Source organism: Callithrix jacchus, chromosome 19 (assembly GCF_049354715.1).
Source record: "Callithrix jacchus isolate 240 chromosome 19, calJac240_pri, whole genome shotgun sequence".
NCBI lineage: Eukaryota > Metazoa > Chordata > Mammalia > Primates > Cebidae > Callithrix > Callithrix jacchus.
The window spans coordinates 10,420,561-10,428,960 of NC_133520.1; the positions used below are offsets into that span (position 1 = coordinate 10,420,561).

The 8,400-nt window shown below is 37.6% G+C and overlaps 1 long non-coding RNA gene across 9 annotated transcripts in view; it reads left to right on the plus strand.

The window, feature by feature from the left end:
• Positions 1–7,979, plus strand: part of LOC103789190 (uncharacterized) — a 542,478-nt gene extending 534,499 nt beyond the window's left edge. For all 9 annotated transcript variants that reach the window (XR_013529722.1, XR_013529724.1, XR_013529725.1 and 6 more), the window contains one exon: positions 5,119–7,979. This is a non-coding gene — a long non-coding RNA (uncharacterized LOC103789190). The remainder of the gene's footprint in view (positions 1–5,118) is intronic.
• The last annotated feature ends 421 nt before the right edge of the window (positions 7,980–8,400 follow it).

Sequence of the window (8,400 nt, forward strand, 5' to 3'; positions counted from 1 at the left end):
CCACATCAGCTCTTCCAAACAGTTGAGAAGTATCTGATGAATGGATCTTTCTCACGTGTTCTAATGTATCTCATGTGTATCTAATGTATCAATAGTTTTTAGAAAAGGAATGAAATTAGGCAGGTATTTAGAATCTAATGGTTCACAAAATACTTCACTTATTTATTTGATTGGTTGACTCAGTGGGCATTTAATAAGCACTTACTATGTGTCAAGTAACTACTCTGCCAGAACTTTCAGTATTAAAATATATATAGTGTTATAAATATGGTCAGGTCGGGCATGTAAAGAAGAAATTACAGTTCAGCCTAAGTGCCATGCAATGGTATGCACAGAATGCTTGGAGGGCCCTTGGGGTTAACAGAAGATGGAAGGAGCATAACACCTGGAGGGGCTGGTAGGGCTGGTGGGGCACCCAGGGGCTCTAGAGTTGGTGATATTTAAACTGACCTTTAAAGGTACAGAGGCAGTTAATTAGCTTGAGGAAAGGGATCATTCCAAGGGACAGTGAAAGCTGGAGGCTAGGTAATACTGTTAGAATCTTAACAAGAATGACTACGGAAAAAGTACTGCAGGAAAGTGGGAAATTGCGGTGGTGTGGAGACATTGACTAAAAAAAAGGGGGGGTTGGGTGGAACAAACTTCTGAGAAAACAAATCCAGAGAGCACGTTAGCACATCTTGGCTATGCTTCTTAATACCTGCAGATAAACAGGATGAGACAAGACTACATAAGGAGTAGTATTACCTCATTTTATAAAAACTGAAAATAGAGGGGGAGGGTTTTCTAACTTTGTGAAGTATAAGTTATGCTCATCTTCCTATTCTTTATAGGAAAATTGAGGGATAAAGAAGATAAGTTCATTTTGGTTTATACAATCAAAAAGAACTATTTTCTAAGTAGTCAGCTTCTGCAGTCAAATCTCTTACCTGGAAAGCATATCATCTGTCTTGACTTTCTCTAGCCTAATAAAACCTGAATAACTGACAAACCTATGCTTCATTTTGCAACGTCTAGATGCAAAATAAATACACATACCATTCCAATTCCACTTTAAAACATTTCACCTCCCAAATGCAAACATTTTCAGTGTCTCCTCTAAAAGTATGACCTTGAGTTTTTAATTGTTGACTTGAAGACTTAGGATATTTCATATCGGCAGCAATTGAAAGAATGCTATTCATGTTAACCACAAGAGGCTTAAGAGAATGAGCTAACTGCTGCATCCGCATTCTTGGAGCTGTCTGATAGCAAAAGAGGCTGTTCCGCTGCTTGATGGCAGCAGGGGTCTGAGGACTCTCTCACGGAGACTGTCAGAAAGGTGGGTCATGGGGCAGGGCTGGAGCTTCTGGATTCATCCACAACTTCTGACTTTGAGAACGAGGAACTCGGCGCCCACAGAGAATGAGATCAGCTGCTTTTAAGGATAGTCTGGTTGTCAGGCTCAATGAACACCCACATTAGACATCCCTGGACAGGCAAGGAAAAGGACATGTGGTTCCTATGTTGTCTCTGAAATACTGACTCCACAGGGACACTCATAGACATATTTTCCCAAAGGCCTTCCAAGGGAAAGAAGACTGCTTGTTTTCCACAAGTTTGGTCAGTTTCAGGACACTATAACTTCCAAATACAGTTACTTTCCCTCTGAATTTGAATTTGTTCTAAGGCACTGGGTTTCATGTGCTCCTTAGATATTGCAAATGTCTCTTTAAGAGCACCACGCTTTTTTGTTCAGACATTTAAAGAAGAATACCTTAATGGATTATTTTAGTGTCACTAAAGATCTCCAAGCTTTCAGAAATTATATGTTTGAACATAATTTGTGTGTCCTAGGTTCCATGCTATTCATATACTCATGAGTATCCATGATTCTTCAAATTTTGAGATACAGTATTCTTGTGGCTGCAAAATGAAAGAAAAGCATAGCCTATCTTTTTTGTTTTTGCTCTATACTACATCAAAAAACATAGTTTATAGAGCCCCCAAAATTTTATTAAACACCATTTTAATTAAAATGGTCAAAGCAATTCGTGCCATAAGGACACAACAAAAATTTAGATGAACATGAATCATATCACTCATCTATGACATTACCTTTAACCATAGACTTAAATCTAACTTAGGAGGTTGATCTTCAAAAGTCCAATATAGAAAACATATATACCCACAACCTCACTGACTGAACACTCCCTAATGTTATAACCAACTTTAATAATTTTATGAAGATAAAGTCGATCTTTGTGAAAGTGTCATGAAATTTATTCATCATTAATATTAGACTGTCATTAATGCACAATGAAAAGTTTTCATCTTAGGGCAACTTCACAGAAAATGGAAAGAAATTAAACCTCCTTGTCTTCTGTCTGAATTTGTATGTGCAGAATCCCAGCTCTGTTTCTGGTTATCCTAATTTGATTGACTCTGACTAACACCTAGGATGATTCACACCTACCTTTTATTCCAGCAGCCTTTTGGCCACCTTTGTACTGAAAATCAGTCCTTGGAAAGTAGCTGCCTCTGAAACCACTGGTATTTATGGAAACCTGACTTATATGGCACCTTGGGGTTTACTTGCTCTAGGTCTCAACTCATTTGGCCTGAGACACCAACAGCCATTAGATTGACAGTTGCAGTTTACATATCTCAAGACTAATATTTTAATATATAGATAGAATCACTAATCCCATCTGTATTACAAATAGCATTTAGTTGATTCATATTCAAATCTCTGACTAGTCATGTAGATGAATTACATATCTCACCATTATAATAAAAATTTTTAACTGACTTCCTATCAATAAAGTGATATCTCTTAATGGTTATATTAAAGATTAAATTAAACTATGTATGTTTTACACATGAGGTTAGAGTTAGGGTGAGGGTTAAAGGATATGTTTAATAATAGGAAACTTTATGGCATATTAGATGTAAGATACACAAATTATAAAAGATAGATATTTCATCTGAACTTACATACTTAATGCAAGTACTTTGTATTTTTAATTAATTTCCTGTTAATTATTTGCCTACATTTTCTCAAATAAATTGTCAGCTGCTAGAAGACAGAGACTGTACCCTATGCTCCTTGTTCTTTGCCCTGCACTTAACCAAGTATCCGTTCAGGCTGTGTACTCAGTATCTTGCATATAATGTGCTTTATATTTACAGTTTCTGATTAAAACAAAAATAAGCTGGGAAAGCAGGTATTACTATCTTTTTAGAGACTCAGTGGGAGAAGTTAAGTGATTGCTTGGAGTCACATAATGTGTGTGTGGTGAAGCCAGGATTCAAAAAATGTCTATATATATCTCTGGGAGGGACAGACCTCATGTACCCCTCGAGGCATTCTTACCCCCAGTAAGTTGAAGCGCCAACTAGAATGAGGCTGGAATACCGAGAAATTTTCTTAAATAATTCCAACTTTAAATATTGAATTTTCTTTTATTATGGATTCCTCAAGAGTATGGCTCCCGTTTAATGCTTGTGCATCTGGCTTATGAATAAAATGAATTAAAATCTTAAAAAGCCATCAAAACTATTCTTATCAATTCATCAGCACGACAGAGATTATATTAAAACTTCTGAAATAGCTATGTTCAAACGTTAAAAAGAGGTCAGAAAGCACTTGCTATGTATATTATTGGCACCTTTTATAAACACTATATATAACCACGTTAAGTGAGATAGATTGAAAAGCAATTAAAATCCTAATTTACTCAATTTGAGAATCTTGCTCTGCACACTAATGCAAAGATCAAATCCGTTTTCTTCATGTTGGATTTGGAGATAACAACTGCAATAGCATATGGACATTCACATATGTAGGTTAAAGACTCTATCGCTAGACACCAGCGCTTTTGTTCCTTTCCAAACAGTCAAGCGTCTGTTTCTTTCATTCTTAAAGCTTTGACACCCATTCTATCCTGAATCTCCATCTGCACAAACAGAATTTTTCTGTTTAGCCACGGTTAGGGATTCCTAGTGCCAAATCCAAAACTCTACAGCGGGTTTTTCTAAACAACAGCTGTGCACGATGCCATCTTTCAGCAACGGTTTGTTCACCATAAACTTATAATTATCTGCGGGTTATCAGATGTCCTCATGGAGCAGGGCTGCCCTGGAAGCGTACGCACTAGCTAATTGCTTCTGAATTCTCTGCTCACTATTTCCTTTACCCATGTGGAGGATCTTGTAGGAGTACACAAACAAAGTCCCCGGCTTCCCAGCAAGACCATCCACACACTCCCTAGTTGGAGGTCACAAACTAGCCACCCGAGTGTGAATCTGGCTCCCAGATGGTTTTTGTTTAGTGGGTACAGCATTTGAATTTTCTTGGCCCTCACTGAATACTATCGGTTCTATTCCCTAAATACTCAGGAAAATCAACTGAAAGCTTTTCATAAATATTTATGACTGATCTGGAATAGAATCTCAGCATTGGAATATTTTTCAATGTTCCCAGGAGATTTTTTTTTAACCATTTCAACTTTTATTTTAGATTCGGAGGGTACACATGTAGGTTTGTGACATGGTTATATTACTTGATGCTGAGGTTTGAGATACAAATGATCCCATCACTCAGGAAGTGAGCATAGTACCCAACAGCTAGTTCTTCTATGCTCACTTTCCTCCCATCCCCCTCTAGCAGTCCCCAGTGTTCATTGTTCCCATCTTTATGTCCATGAGTACCAAATATTAAACTCACACTTATAAGTGAGAGCATGCAGTATTTATTTTCTGTTCCTGAGTTCATTTGCTTAGGATGATGGCCTCTAGCTGCATTCATATTGCTGGAAAGGACATGTTCATTTTTTATGGCTGCATAGTATTCCATGGTGTGTATGTACCACGTTTTTTATCCAGTCCCACAGATAGACACAGAAGTTGATTTCATGTCTTTACTATGGTCAATAGTGCTGCAATGAATGTACAAGTGCATGTGTTTTTTTCATAGAATGACTTATTTTCTTTGGATATACACCCAGTAAAGGCATTGCTGGATAAAATGGTAGATCTGTTTTTAGTTGTTTAGAAATCTCCAAGCTGCTTTCCACAGTGGATGAACTAATTTACATTCCCACTAATAGTACATAAGCATTCTCTTTTCTTTTTCAGGAGATTTTAATGCCAATCACTATTGAGAACCATTGCAGTCTACATTTAAAAATGGACATCATCGTCAATAAGGGTTTCTGATATAAGCAACAAGATAAAGCTGAAAAATCTAAGAATGAAGAAAGATACAGAAGCCACCCTGCCCCAGACTAATGAAGGCTAAATAATTCCACATAGGGCATCTGGAAAAAGCAAGAGAGAGAGAGACAGGGCATTGTTCAGAACCAGATACTCAGAGACAATGTCTTAAAGGCGAGAACAGACAACAGAGCTAGACTTTCTCTAACTCTGACTTACAGTGGCAAGGCATACATGGCCAGTTCTCTACAATGAAGACAGCACCCGGAGAGAAAGATTTCAGAACCAAGTGAAATGGAGTGGGACATTTACCGAAGAATAGAAAATCAAAACTAGGGAAGCAGAGACAAGACAAGGACCCAGTAGTGAGAAAAAAGGCCAAAAAGGTAAGGAATCAGGTTGATGGAAGAAGTGGCTCAGGACTGAGGTATAAATGATGAGGGTTTGATCATGCTTTGTATGTGTTCTAGGAGTGGTTGTTGCCACTTAAAAATAGATACAATTTATGCAAAAAAATCTAGAATCAGAATCAAGGCAACAAATCTGTTGCAATGGCTTAGTATAAGCAGCAACAAAGATGAACAGAACATCTATTTCTGTCAGAGACCTTGGTCTTCTGAATAGCTGCTCTTGAGACTCGTGTCCTAGGTATCAGCAGTGGCAATTAATGGAGGCAACATGGAATAAGCAACAAGTTTTCCAGTAAGTGGACACTGTAGCCTCAGGAGTTAGATGCTGAGTCAGAAGGACGAAGTCACTCCACCAGAATCACCATACCCAAGTCTAGACCTGAGCAATATCATGAAGTTCTTTTGATGAAGAAAAGGGACATGATTTGTTGGTTATTATTCCTACTGTTACATGGTCATGTTAGTTATCTATTGCAGCATAATAAATAACCCCCAAAGCTTTGTACTTAAAATAAAAAACATTTATTATGTCACAGAATCTCTGAGGATCGGGGATCTAGGCATGGCTTAGCCAGGGATTCTGGCTTGGGCTACCTTATATGGTCGCACTCAAAGGTTTTGGCCAAGGCGGAAGTCATCTAAAGACTTGACTGGGATAAAGCATCTGTTCTCAAGCTTATTGCTGGCAGAGGCCTCAGTGCCCACCATGAGGGTCTCTCCATAGGGTTACTTACAACATAGTAGCTGGCCTCCCCTAGAGAAAGAGAGAGAGAGAGAAAGAATATAACTAAGACACATCTCTTATAACCTAACCTCTAAAGTTACCGACTATATTATGCCATAAAATGCCATCACCCTTGCCATATTATGTTTGTCAGAGGCCAAACTTGGTACAATGTGGGAGGAGTGACATAAATACCAGGGTATGAATACCAGGGGGTAGGAGTCCATCTCAGAGACTGGCTACCACGTGATGTGGTTATTGCTGTTATCTTTATTTATAATTTATTTGTTGTCTCAAAAACATCCACATTGTAGAAATGAAAATACTGGGATTCTGAAAGACTTTGAACAGGTCATGTTGCTGGTAAGCTGTGTTTAGTCACTGGGGTTTTCTTGGTCATGGTGGCTTGGAACTCACTGACCGTTCATAAATCTTCTTTTATTACTCAGTGGAAGTTCTACAAAACTGCAGTAGAATAAGAAAGACATAGACTGGAAGGTTTTCTTAATCTGCTTGAGCCTGCCTAGCATACCTGGCTTAAGCCCACCTTCTAAGAAAGTTTTCTTGGGCCATAAGGAAGCAACTTGATTGAATCTGTTGTCCATGCCATAAATCAAAACTATTCTATTGTCTGTATTGATTCTCAGAATAAGGCCAACAGGATTAAAACCTCATTCCATCTTCTATCTGAATGAAGTTTACAAATAGGATTTAACGCCGTTTAAGCTCTGAGGAGGCTAAAATATGCACATGATTAGAATTATAAAGACATAATTATAGGATGACAAAACTGAGGAGCAGAAATGTATTTAGAAAATTCATGAGAGATGGAGAGAAGAAAATGACAAGAAAATGAGATATAAAATATAAGAAAAAGCATGTGTAAGGGGAAGAAAGACGCAACCAATTGCTTCAAGTGACACAGGGTGTAGACCATCTCACTGTTGGAATGAAGCCTCAGCTTGTTCCTGCCAGTCTTCTGTATTTGACCCTTATGTTATGACACATTCTTTACAAATAACCTCTTTGATTCCTTTTTTTGATTAAATGAGAAATAGCATAAAATTTTTTGAATGCCCTCAGCCATTTTAATCCTGTCTCATGGGAATTTGTGTGCATCCTGCCTCCAGCTATTTTATGCAAATATAGGAAATTCTGTGTTTCTTATTTTGATATTCTGTATCAGACAATAATTTTTATTTTTTTTTCTACAAATGGTAATGTATTGTTCATATAATTCTACATGTTAACTTTTCTAATCAATAACATCTCTTGGAGATCTTTATATTGGTACAAGACAAGAGGGTTCTTGTTCTTTTTAAATAAGTAGTATTCCATTTTAGTCATTTCAAATCTTTTGCTATATAACCAGTGACTCAAGGTATGACCTTATACACATTAAATTTTATGGGCAAGCATGAGTATAAGCATGGGATGAATTCTTAGAAGCAGAATTGTGGGTCAAGTGGTATGTGCATTTATAATCTTGGTAGATTTTGCTAGATTCTTTTCTTAGAGTTGGCACTAGTTTCTGTGTCTACCAGCCCCGTGTGAAAGTGTCTAGCCATTCACAATCTTGTATATACAGTACAGTATGTATGCAAACATTTGAGTTCTTTCCATGCTGATAAATAAAAATGGTATCTCAATTTCTATGTAGTGTTTATTTTTATATACTGCCATTTTTTCACTGAGTTGTTGATCTTTTTCTTGCTGACTTGTTGGAACATTTAACATATTAGAAAAAATTAGGCCAGGCACAGTGGCTCACACCTGTAATTCCAACACTTTGGGAGGCCGAGACAAGTGGATCACTTTTGGTCAGGAGTTTGAGACCAGCCTGGCCAATATGGTGAAACCCATATCTACTAAAAACACACAAATTAGCTGGGAGTGATGGTGTGCACCTATAATCTTAGCTACTTGGGAGGGTGAGGTATGAGAATCACTTGAACAGGGAACGCAGAGGTTGCAATGAGTTGAGATTGCTCCACTGCACTGCAGCCTGGGTAACAGAGCAAAACTCTGTCTCAAAACAATGATAATAATAATAAATTAAATAAATAATAA